The sequence below is a fragment of the Aphis gossypii genome, chromosome 1 (assembly GCF_020184175.1).
Source record: "Aphis gossypii isolate Hap1 chromosome 1, ASM2018417v2, whole genome shotgun sequence".
Taxonomy (NCBI): domain Eukaryota; kingdom Metazoa; phylum Arthropoda; class Insecta; order Hemiptera; family Aphididae; genus Aphis; species Aphis gossypii.
This window is the reverse complement of record NC_065530.1, coordinates 41,580,724-41,594,203: the sequence shown is the minus strand read 5'-3', so window position 1 is coordinate 41,594,203 and position 13,480 is coordinate 41,580,724. Positions and strand designations below refer to the sequence as shown.

Here is a 13,480-nt window from a genome sequence, read left to right as displayed (position 1 = left end):
TTTTCAAAAACTTGTGATGTGGTCAACAAAGCAGTATAATTTTATTTTAAAATGACTGGAAAAATATTTTAAGAAAATAATACAGCATTGAAAAATACGCAATTTTTACTATTCACTTTACTTTTAGTAAGTTTCTTTAATTAGATCATATTGTTTTATGAAAAATAAACCTGAAGATTTGACAAATATATATTAAAATACTAAAATATGTTGAATTTTCTTAAGTTCGTGAACGCGTTTTGTATAAAGATATTTGTCAGTGACACATTTAGTTAATGATAGATATAGTGGTGAATCAAATTGTTTACAATGTACCCTATGAGTGTATTCATATTCACGACTCATCGTAATATTGTATTTTCGTTTTCACATGTAAAAAAAAATATATATGTGTATATTAATTCTAAATTCCACCGATCGATAACTTACGCACCACGGCCGCTGATGGTATTAATGCTATGCACGTTTATTGCACACGACGACGACTTGCGTCAAATATTGTATAATATACCTATTATGATGTTCAAGATAGACATATTTTAACGGTATGAACAGCAATAAAGATAAACGTGATGAATTTAAAATGTTAAGTATTTCACTTTCATATTGTAATAATATTTTAATATCTGGTTGAACAAAAATGCGTTGAAATTTCGATATTGTCTTATGGCGAACCCATAATATCAGTTGACACAACATTATGGTGTACCGTAATTACTGTTAAACGTTCCGCGATCCAACTAGTGTAGTCTGTGACCCAAGTCGAGTTAATCAATATAATTATTAAATGTTGTCGAACAAACAACACGTGTTTATAAATGAGCAGTGACGATGAGACGCTTTTATCATCTACTTATTGCGTGCATCAATTTACGTCGTAAAATATTCTACTTTGATTCGTGTCGGCAGACTGTACATATTATATTGTTATATTATACCTCTGGTATGATATCATTTCCAAAACGAAGTGAAATAATACAATTCGCGTGGGTTCCACGAGATAATATTTTCATTTTTCTTTTATAACAAATGAATATAGCAACCTTTTAGTCTCCTGGATACAATTCTCCGTACGTATATTATATACGTCTACATCCCCGGGGATGGATTTTAAACGTATGAGGAATTCAGAATTTGGTGGCAACGACGGCGCACTTTTACCCCTCAAGGAAAACCGTCGTAATACATCGATATCTGAATTTAAATTTTACGGTCATTTTGACTTTTCATCCGTTAGACGAGGGTCGAAGCTTTCCGCAATCATTTATATTTCAAACAACCTCTTCGATAATGCATTGACCCATACACCTCTCTCTTCACCACCCCGATGCATACATGTATATATACCAATAAAAGTACCATTCTTGCTGTTTCGGTTCGTATAATAATATATTATTTTTAAGAGAAAACAAGGATTGAGTGCCCCTACAATGTTTGGCATTTTTAGGACTTTATATATCTTATAATGTGATGAATTATGCAGTGGGATGGTCAAAAATATTGTTTTCCTTGTGGCCATTTTAACTAGACGTATAAGATACAAAGTAATATTATACAATATTAACACAATAATTATTTATAGTATAATATTATGACTTTATTACCCTATCATGTGATTGTAATATAATTATAACAGATATATTTCTTATAATAATCGATGAAAAATATCGAAAAAAAAACATCAATGCATAAGTAATTTTACTAAAATATTTTATTTCAGATCTAAATTGAATCTTAAAAGTCATTATACGCTAATGTTTGTTTTTACTAAATTTGAAAAAAAAATGAATTAAATGTTTTATACTAAATACTGAATAATTTAAAAAAGTATACAAGCATTTATGTATTAATTCCATTGTTATTAGTGTTGTGTGCGTTAGAATATATAGACACAACCATTTGAGCAATAAAAAGATATTCGACTTTTTAAAAAATAAAATAACACTAAGTGAATTTTCCCCAAAAAACTTGAACTGAACAAATCCATGGTGGTTAGGTACGAGTTTGTAAACTTGGTTTAAATGTATACTTATAAGAACTATTTCATACTTAAAATGTACTTTCAGCAAGGTTTTATGCATTTTTCTCCTAAGGGTGTTGTACAATACATTCAATTATAACATTATTAAGTTACAAACATAGGGGTAGTTCTTATTCTAAATCCCCGCGGACATAATCGATCTCCACGTTGTTGTATTTCAGTCTGCACATATAAATACGATTTTCACCGGGTGTTTCAACGTCTTGTTTTTGTACGAACCATTCCGCGAAATCCCGTAGTTGACCATCCCACCAGAACCCATATAATATGTATTATAATGAGACGCAATACTCTGTAGTGGATTGCCAACGGGTCGCACCTGGTTTGAGAGGGATTGCTGATTTTTTTTTTCTTCTCATCTCTCAAAACCTATCTGACTGTTTCTTTCACGACCCTCGGGACGCCACAAAGTTTATCTACCACCACCTCATCCGTTTCCTAATCGACACACCGCCACGACATCGTCGTCGTCGTTCCATCATATTATTATTATACGTACACAGTGCACACAAACACAACATCTGCGTGAACAACCTCCCTCGCGATCGCGGTTGCGATACTGCATTAAAATCGTATGCATTATTCATTCCCGTTGTATTCACCCGTGTTTTCATGTCCGTCTGACGTTATAAATAATAATATGTACATAATAATATTAATAACAACACGCCAATAATAATAATATTAAATCAGATGTATAATAATACCATCACACTATGGTCGAAAACAAAACGAAAGCATCAACGTTATAACCAAAGGCGATATATTTACAATTTGTAATTTGTAATTGATGTATTTTTCAATTCTCTTTAACCTAGGTATATTGCATATTATAAGTAATTAAAAAAAAAAAAATGTTTCTCATCTTCCACACCAATTATAATAATTCTAAAAAATTACGGAAAAATTAAGCATTTTATATTAATCACAAAAAAAAAAATAATTTATACATGTATATTATTTTTATTTAAGAAAATAACATGTTAATTTTTCTCTTAGATATTATTATGAAGTGCCGAAGTGCTCAAATTGAATATATAGTGTGGATGACATACAAAGTTGATTAAATTTAAGAATTTTAATGTTTAAATTATATACTTATTAACATTATTTTTTCGGGATAGCCAATGAAAACGCATTATCGATTTATTTAATTCCAGATTAAGTCCTACAGCTATATGTTACTATTTTAATTTGATACTTTAATTACAGTATTATTTTAATCATAACCAATCAAAACCGTTTATTATTGATACAAAAGACCTAGTTATTAAATCTAGCGAAGTACTCAAAAAATCTCAAACAGATTATCATTTCACAAATGATATATGCAGAAGAGGATTGAAGCATTCGAACTATTAACGTATAACGCACATACATACAAACACACACACATAAATATGTATATATATAGATATAGACATACCCTTATTGTAGCGCGAACAATGGCTACGAGAACATGGTTTAACGTTAAGCTACCGCTATCAATTAAGCTCAATTTTCGCTCAGCAATTCACACAAAGACGTCTTAGTACGGTTTTCTTTAAAAATTTCAGGCTGTTTTCAATAGTATACTTCGATTTATCATTTTATCGGAAAGACAACATCTCCATCTTACTGTCATGCTCACTTATAAAACTCGAGCTCAGTTTTACACAAATTTAGTTCCGTTAATTTTGATATTAGAAAAAATAAATATTATTTAATAATAATAGTAATAATTGTATGTACCAATTTTATGTTAACAATATTATGTCGGTGATGTATACGTTGTTTCAATATTTTAATTTAAAGTGAGTCATTTCTACCTAAGAAGTAGCATTTTCAAGTTAAATAAAATTATCGTAATAGGTATTGTATAAATGATTCACAATAGTCAATAGTATAAAGTTTACTCAACAGGTACCTAATAGGTATAGTCAGCGAGAACGATCGTCCAGAACGGTCTGGAAAACTTTTTAGATTTTCTCCCGAGCTTAATGAATTTCCAACAGAAATAACATTTTTTCGCAGCGAGACGTGCGATTCTGTATGGTTTATGTTTTTATTTTAATAATATTGTCCACGACGATGACAATACAAATAACGATAATAAATTAGGTAACCAACATCATATCGTAATATTAATATAACTCTATGACCAGCACGCTCAAGTTTGTATGATAAAAAATAATATTCTCCACCTGCAAACATAAAGCTGTAAACATGGGTGTATGTATTTCTTATGTTTATGTCTCAACCACGGAAACTTTTTTAAAGATAACGTTTAAATGAGTAACTATGTGCGGTAAACTTTTTGCTGCGCACGTTTACCTAACGAAACTAGCTCAACGTATACACCACGACGGCGTTTGTTTGTACAATATAGGTATTATTATTACATTCGAAAAATCCAAACACCCACGACACGTCAAGTTTAAGGTATACACATTTTTCTAAATCATTATCCATGTGAAAACTTCGAACAACATCGGCCCGAATCACGAAACCGAAAACTTGGATATGCGCTTGACAGCATAGTAGAAATATATTATACTTCCATCAAATATATAGGCACCCCGTCAAAATATTAAACGTTGAAAAATCATGATCCGTTTAACATTTAATTTAGTCAATCAAAATTACACAGTTTCTTATTATTCAATAATATTATATTATAAATACCTATCAGTCAAAAATATTGACAAATATTAAACCAGTGATAAGGTGTTTTGTATTCGTTTTCATCTAGCCTTCGGTTCTAGTAAAATAACATTTTCAACGGACTTCATTCCAACGGGCCAACGACGCATTTACACTGTTTCTAGATGTTAGAAACGTATACGTTTGAATATGCTATAATTCAGTTATTATTATTTTAATAATCTTAGTAGAAATATGTGTCTTATAGGCTTTATACTCTTTATCCATACATATTATATAGTATAATATAATATTATATAATATTTTAATATTTATTAGACATAGATTTTAACTGAAAAAAAAACAATCAAATCCTTCAAATGGTTATATTTTTAAAAAAACTAAGGTCTTAAATCATAAAGAGAAAATAATTTTATTTGAATAGATTTGTTTATCGTCAACTATTTTACTTAGAATTCTATACTTTTTCAACTATCAACCTAAGTCATCGTTCGCATTGCCTATTTGTTATTATTCCCAGCCAATTTCTACATAACCAAATTGTCAGTCGTCACGGCATCGTAGATGAGTTTTTTACAAACGTTATTCTAGCTAGTGAACTGTATGATAATAATTGTATAATAAATTACAAAGGATGTTTAAATATATTTTGTAAGAGGAACAATAATCGTATAAAATATAGAATTTTTTTTCTATGCATCATGACGTGTATTGATTATACGCGATACTATATATTATTATCAATATCGTTCGTTTCTATTCACGGACAGCGGCTATATAAAAATAATAAGAGCCCACCCACTTCCTTCGGCTAACATCGCAATATCGTTTGTCTCTTTGACATGCCTCGGAAGTCATAAATGAACCTCTAAAGGAATTGTTTAGATATGTATATCCTATGAAAAAAACACATTAATTTTGTATTAATGTCTAACACTTTTAACAAGTAATTGTAGTTTTTATTATTCTTTTTTTCGTATTATTCAACGCGTATGTTTCTTACATTTAACTACCAAGACATAAATTATGATTATAATAACAACAACCACATAAGCTGTTTCTTTGACACGATACATGAATAATAATTATTACAAATATCTCGCGTTAATATCGAAGAAGTTTTAGCTCATAAAAATTAAAAAAAAATCATATTGTTTCTACAGATCCACAAAAATATAATCTATGACTAATAGAACATTTACGTTAGTTCGATTTTATCTATCGAAAAGTATTTGATTGTTACAATAAATAATATACTCAAAGATTTTTTAGCAATTTAGAAGCGTATTATGTTGATTACAATTTGTTATTTACTTATTTATATAATACAATTATTAATATCTATTTAATTATTTAAAAATGATTTACTGTGTAAATATATTTTTTATAATTTTAAGTCACTGCCAAACTACATTTTTGAAAAAAATAATTAATTATACTTCTTAATAAATTGTATATACAGTATAACATTGAATATATTCTATTTCTAAATATGAAATTACAAACGTATTCTGTCATCTGTAAAAATAATACACTAAAAAACGATAACAATAATTAATAATAAAAGTTGATTAGTTATGCTTTATCGACTTTAAAGTATATATAAAAATATATTTTTTAAGAATTTAATATTTTAACTATTTTTCTGATAAAATAAATTAGACGAAATAACTATCAATAAGTCAGTGAAGTATTATAATGTAATAATAATATGTATCATATAATCAATCGTTTATGTACTTTATGTATTTACAAGCTGCAGCTGGTTGAACAAGAAGAATAGAATATTATATATTATTAAAATTTATATTTTCTTGATAGAACAATTGTACAACTGTATAAGTGATGCACTTAGTTTTCATACTCGTGACGATATTCTGAAAACGTCAGCTGTCATTTTAGCGTCACTATTTATAAACGTTTAAAGCGCTTATATACGTATTTTCATTTTTGTTTATACTTTGTACGTTATTATATTGTAGAACAGTGTGGAATGTACACCGCAATTTATTTCACAGAATATAATGCATACAAATGTAGCCACTCCGATCCGATTATTAAGTCTTTAATATTATAGACTTTAATCTCTACTTTATAATATATTATATTTTATTGAAAAACGATTTTGGAATGTGTGTATTTTTGTCTAGTTTAGCAATATGACAAAAATATATAAACATGATTGTGGTTACCATTTATATACTAAGCGAAACAATCAAATAGCATACCATTAAAAATCGTCGACAAATTCACTGTACAAATTCGATTTAAACATGGTTGATGATATGATATACGTAAAATGTGTTTTCTTTTTTAAACTGAAGTTATTTATTAGTTGAGTATCGAAGCTTAAAATTATCAATAGGCTGGGACTATACAGGGAGAATTCAATCATCAGTATAGATCATCTAAATTTAAAACAATATAAAATAAGGAGTTTTCGATTTCATTACTTCGGAATTCAAAAGCCGAATCGAATGGCGTTTACCACCACGGACCGCGGATGAAAAGGCAACATATTACATCCATCGTGTATAGCTACTTTCATATATAAATCAATGCATTTTTATTCGACGAAAAACCTCGTGGAATACGCTGTGTTCGAAACTCGAAGGAATACACCGTGTATAACCCCGGCCTTATTGTTTATTCTAGATCACAGATACACGGTAACCAGCTATACAGCCGGTAAAAACTATATATATGACTGTAGTCTATAGCTATAATATAATGATGTATATGTTTATACAATTTCAGACATAATAATATATTAACTTCAAAATAATAATTTAAAAAAGAGAGGCAAGTGGATACCGCTATTCTGTACATCATGCTATAGAGTAAATCATTATAATATATTTTATAACATTTGTTAATATATTTAAGATTCCGAACGAAGTGAGGAATGTATTGATTTTTACAATACTTGTTATTTTTTTACTTCTGTATACACCATAACTTGTCAAAATAATGATTCTATTTAAAAATGCAGTGGCAATTTCCAATGGAAAATAGAATATCTTTGGAACGTTATAGAGGTAAAAAATAAGAAGTTTCAAAACCAGTTTTTGACAAAATCGATTTTTTTAATACAATTTTAATTCAAATTAAAGCACGTAAATACTTACTTAAAATTTTCAGCTAATGATTTAATTTTTTTTTCTATGCTCCGTTTAATTTTTAAAATATTCTGGCTTTTTTGAGCTATTTATAGACTACTGAAGTTTTCGATTTTTTTAAGTATTTATTTTTGAAATATCGATAAAGAAACTTGAAAATGTAGTATATGTTTTTGTAGTTAAAAAAATATAAAATCGTTGGTCACAATTTTTTAATAAGCGTTTAAAGTTAAAATTTTTATAAAATATGTGAAAATTGCAAAAATTTGAAAGTAATGTTTTGGTAGGAAATTCATAAATTTTTAGTATTTATATCTAAATTCTAAGGTTAAAATATTTTACACAAAGTCAAAATACTTGGAAATTTAAAATACAAAGTTCTTAGTGAGTTAATATTATAGTGATTTAAAAACTTTTATTCGCATTTGAAGTTCAAATACTGATAAAATTTCATCAAAATCATTAATATTTCCACGTTATTTTGTAGTTAAAAATTTATAAAAATGTTCGTACAAGTAGCTAAGCATTGAAAACTTAATACAAGGTTAGGTTTGGTTATGTTAAGCTTACAATAATTATAAAATAAGTTGAGAGTTGGTCAATTACACAATTTTATCTTGAGTTTAAATGTTTATGAAATCAAAAACTCACCCTTAAAATAACGATTTATAATCATAATAATTTTAGATTTTTATTATAGTTAAAAATTACCAATTTTAGATACTTGAAACATATACCAGTCATTTAAATTAACATTTTTCTGTACACAATGACAATTTAATGTTAGGATATTCAGGTCATCAAACATAAACTACCTTTTTCACCACCCAGTGGAAAATGCATTTCATATCATCAAATCATCAATAATTTTTAATTTTACCTGTTTTCCTGTAAGTACAAACAAGATTAAGTTTTCTATCCAAAACCACCTTCAAAATGAAAATTGAAACATTTTATCGAATACTTATTGTGTACACAGACACAAAAAAATATACATCATTGTAAAATAAATGTATTCATCGCCCCGCTCAGAATCTAAAATGAGCTTTAAACATAATAATATGTTGGTTTTTGACACAAAACATATGTATATAGTAAATAAACGTATTTACTGTAGCGTATGTCCCACGCTGCAAAATATGTTCAAAATAAATTTAAAACACCATATAGTCAATTAATATATGTACCATGTACCAGTAATAGAATAATTTCGATTGTTAAAAAAATATATATTTATTTTGAAAATTGAAAATTGAAAATTTTTAATGACATCAATATTATATTTAAGATATCACTAGAAGCTCGCCCGATCGATCGATTAACGGCACAATCCTTCGGCTGAAATAGGAACCAAAATATATGTAATAATAGTAGAAACAAGGAAAACGGTTGAAAAATAATTTTGAAAACAAAAAATATAATAATATACATATTATTACAAATGCAAGGAGGAAAACAAGTCGAAAAAATATTGTCGTGTCGTATATTATTATAACAACGCCTCCGGCGACTGATCGACTGATGTACTATAAAAATAACATACGAGTGTACGATGTTACAAGCGCCATTATTTCGAGAAACGGCGCGACCTTTATCCGCCATCGGTCTTATGTGCGCACAAATATTATTAATATTTTGTTTACTCTTCCGTCAAATGCCACGCGTCCTGCGTTACAATGTACATAATAATTCAAAGCGTATAAATATATATATATATATAATATATATATATATGTACAATATACATACACCCAGGCCGATTTACAAAGTTTGCTCACTCCTATTTTATAGGGTATTTATTGAAGTATTTGAATTTTGATTTTCCAAAATTTTTAAAGCATATCTACACATTTTAAAATAATAATATAATACATTGTGAATATCGTTGTATGAGTGTTTTATTGTAAACCATGTTTATTATATATTTTTCAAATAAGAACCTTTCTTGTTCTACTGTACATAAACTATTTTTAAACTATTTTGAAAATGCATTTTGATGAACATGTTGATGAATCAATCTTAATTTATATTTTTAAAAATAGTTTTTGAATCATTAAACTTATTATAATATTATACTCATTAAATCTTAAAATGATTGTGTCATTAAGTATTTTTTCAAATAGTTTTTAATTTAGATTTCCAAAAAACAGAAATAAACTTTAAGCCTCAAATATAGTTCCATTACAGTAATTTAGGTTTTGTAGATTAATATTTGTTTTCAACGAATCCAAAACTTTGATTTGTGAAAAAAATTGAATTCAAACTATGATCTAGAACAACCTCCCTATAGAGTCTAAAAATTATATAGTACTGACTAAAATAATATAAATAGATGATGTAAGAAACTTATAAATTCGGAAACATATTTTTTTTTAATCCTATATCATATCTATTAATACATTTTCTGTAAGTGTATGATTTATACAATTTACAAAATTTTAAATTATTTCGTTGTTCATCACTTAAATAATAGTACTATATATCAGTAAGTAATTAGGCGTTCGAACCCATCAAATTTTCTTAACTGCTTACCGACTTAATTTTGCGTCATCAGTTTATCAGTGAAACCCAAGTATAAACATAGCTTATAATAGGCGATGGCAGGCAATCACGTGGAAATGAGATAGGAATATTTGTGTCAAAAGCTGCTGCAAGAGTTTCTAATACCAATCTTAATGATATTTTTTTAGGAATTAAATGTTTGCCAATATTGAAAATCATCACGAGATCAATAATAATAATATAATTACACAAATATACGATGATGGTCTATTTGAAAGTGAAAAAAAAATAATCCTGGAAAACGCATTATGTGGTGTAGTAGGTATATTGGTTGTAGTTAAAAATTGTTGAGTTAGGTACTCACTGTAATTGATGTTAGAATTTTCGTTCAAAATTACAATCCTTTTTTTTATATATAATAAAGTATCAAACTTCATCAAAATTAAAAAATTACAGATGAAACATTTTTATTTTATATATTATATATTTCAAAATGTTGCTTGTAAGAAAATTATGTGATAAAGAATCTCATTTTAAGTTTTCAGAATTATATTAGGTATGATAATTAAGAATAATTATTTGTGAAGACGAAAGATTTTCAGACTTAATCACAGGAAACGACGACGACGACAACAAATACTAGAGCGGTGATGAGATCAGACGATATACAAATCGAATAGACAATGAACATGGAAATAACGACATTACGTTTAAATAATTAGATAAAGATAAAAACAGTTTTCACTTGAATGAATTTCAAATTATAATGGTGTCACTTGCAGTGAAAAAACATGCCCATCTACAACTATTCAAACGTTAATGCAAGACTTCTATGACATATACCATAATTGCTTATGCAAAACCCCGTCTTATAAATATTTCTGTAGATATTCCAACAAAATATGAAATTAATATTAAATTGTGTGTACTTATCTTGTACAAAAACACATAATGCCTAACTATAACACAAAGTATTTAATTAAATAAAATCAAAGTAATAAAACGTAAAAAAAATGAGTTCGACAAATAATAAACAATTGTATGATTATTTAACTATTATTTTAAAGCTATAACTGAAAATATATAATTATTCACTCTGCTATTTTCGTTAAAAAAAAAAAAAAAAAAATGAAAATAATAACCTGTACAACGAATAACGATATACAATATTTTTAAGTACATAGGTATATTTAAATATTATTTTTAATTTAATGGATTTTTGGATAATAATATTCAAAAATACGTAATTTTATTGTTTTCGGTTGCTTAAATTTTTTATATGTTATAAATTTAATAATGCTATTCGATTTGTAGTTTTATATTAATATACAATAATGTACGGTCTAAACATTTTGTTATAGTTAGGTTGTTATTGTGCACTGTATTGGTTATTTGTAAAAAATGTTTAGTGCGAAAATGTTTACTGTCGACTCATTCGAACCCACATAATATTAAGTATCATGAATTATGACATCAAATAAACTTAAGTTTATTAATTGATTTATGCAATCAAACTTGATATGTGATTCAGTCGCGTTTAAGTTACTATATTATGATAAAATAGTTATCAGATGGAATTACATGTTTACCTGTAAGGTTAGTATGACTTGTTTTATATAGATTTATTTTACGGAATTCTACTCGCTCACAAAAATATTTAAATATATAATACAAAACGAGTGTTGATAGATTAACGACAATAAAACGTTACAACTAAAATATAATATAATTCTAAAGTCGATAATATTATTTTCCTAGCTCTGTACTGTGGTTGTACAACAAATAATAATAATACATACATAAAGTCAGAGTGAAAAACTTTCTAGACGATGGTCATTCATGTACAATAATTATCCGTGTTCAAATATAACCCTTTTGATTGCTCAGTTGTGTACCAACCAAACATTCCCGTATAGTATGTATACAGTACTGTGCTGCAGGTATACTTTATGTGAAAAACAGATAGAAAAAAACCAATAAAAAAAATCCGCATTGAATTGTGGGCAGTGTAGCAGTATCATTTAATTATAAATTGAATTGCGATCTCACGAGGTAGGTATAGGTATACACTAGGTATTCGACGGCTATACGCTCATTAACGAGGTCATCTCGAGCACAATATTACGTAGGTACGCCTAATAATAATCAAGACTAATGAATTTAATATAATTGTAACATCGATGAATTTCATTAAAAATTTAAATTTATTGAAATTATATATATTGTATTCAAACTATTACTACTCTAAAAATATTATTTTATTTGGGATATTTTTGGCGTTAGTGCATATAATAGGTCACATTTTATACTTATAATGTATGTTACTTCATTATGAAAAGTTTAAATTATACGTATATATAAAAAAAAATCCTATTTATATTTATATATTTATTTGTATAACAAACATTTTTGTTTACTATTAGTACTGATATAATAATTATTAATTTTATTGATTTTCCAAAATGTTATATATTTTGAAACTTTTAGCTTATATTTTCATATTTTGTGTGCTTACGTACGTGTGTTGTATTTCATGATTTTATGGTGCATTAAATTCACAGCCCTGATAACAATATGTGTGTGACGATTGTAAACAATTGCACTCCATTTTAACAACCACCAAACGGTTATTATTATTATAAAAATAAATGTTGCAGTTATGATGGAAGAAGAAACTTATACATTATCTGATTTATAAAGTATGGCCAACTCACTTAAGTCACATTCGTAACTCATAGAAACTTTACTTAGACTACACTAATTGCTCTAACCGAAAACTTTAGTTTAGAAAAGTGCCTGTGGTTGTAACTTAACTGTCCGATATAGTATAATATAATAAGTTTATAAAAATAAAAATACTTTCCATAGCCAAGTTTGAATTTTCACTCGTGGAAACTTTACAAAGTCAAGTATTATGGTCAACTTTTATCGCGTACTCATTATAAGAGCGTCAAAATAGAACAATGCTGTTATGATATACAACAAACTGAGTATAATATATTTCCGATAGTCTGTTAGCGTTTACAATTTAATTTAAGAAAAAAAAATACAAAATGCTATATTTAATATATAAATTTAAATCATTTTTCAACAAATCGTTTTCGAAACAGTAAGCCTCCAGAGTATAAATAGTTAATGAATAATTGATTTCAAGATGGTCGAGTTGGCTGAATTG

General features: G+C 27.2%; 1 protein-coding gene across 7 annotated transcripts in view; it reads right to left on the bottom strand.

The window, feature by feature from the left end:
• Nucleotides 1-13,480, bottom strand: part of LOC114123373 (potassium voltage-gated channel protein eag) — a 190,517-nt gene that overhangs the window by 111,871 nt on the left and 65,166 nt on the right. The gene's annotated exons all lie outside the window — the stretch shown is intronic.